This window comes from Myotis davidii, unplaced genomic scaffold (genome assembly GCF_000327345.1).
Source record: "Myotis davidii unplaced genomic scaffold, ASM32734v1 scaffold662, whole genome shotgun sequence".
NCBI lineage: Eukaryota > Metazoa > Chordata > Mammalia > Chiroptera > Vespertilionidae > Myotis > Myotis davidii.
The window spans coordinates 415,762-416,323 of NW_006293533.1; positions in this window are offsets into that span (position 1 = coordinate 415,762).

Sequence of the window (562 nt, forward strand, 5' to 3'; positions counted from 1 at the left end):
TGGAAAAACGCTTCACAGACATTTGTTTAAACTGTGAAATGTTTGCACCTGACTATAAAGCAAGCCGTGTTCCTGGGCTGAAGAAAATTCAAGGAAGCTAGTCACTAGGGAGAGGAAACCGGGCGTTGCTAAGTGACATCATTACCCGGTGCCCACGGCCACCATTTCCGGACTGGGCTGGGCTGTGGCTACGTTTCGCATCATGGGGTCTTGGCAGCATCGGCTGCAATTTGGTGGGCTGTCCAGGGTGGTGGCAGGGCCTGTGCCCCACTTGGGGGAAGTCAACTGTTGCTTTGTGGGTGCCAAGTCTGTGGTGTCGTTTCTCTGTAAATGGCCAGTGCGCATCACAGCAGCTCCTGCATTGAGCATCTGCCCCCTGGTGGTCAGTGCTCATCATAGCTACCAGTCGGACAGACACTTAGCATATTAGCTTTTTATATATATTTAACTAAAGACCCGGTGCACAAAAATTTGTGCACTCGGGGTGTGGGGGGGGGGTCCCTCAGCCCGGCCTGTGCCCTCTAACAGTCTGGGACCCCTTGGGGGAGGTCCACCTGCTGAC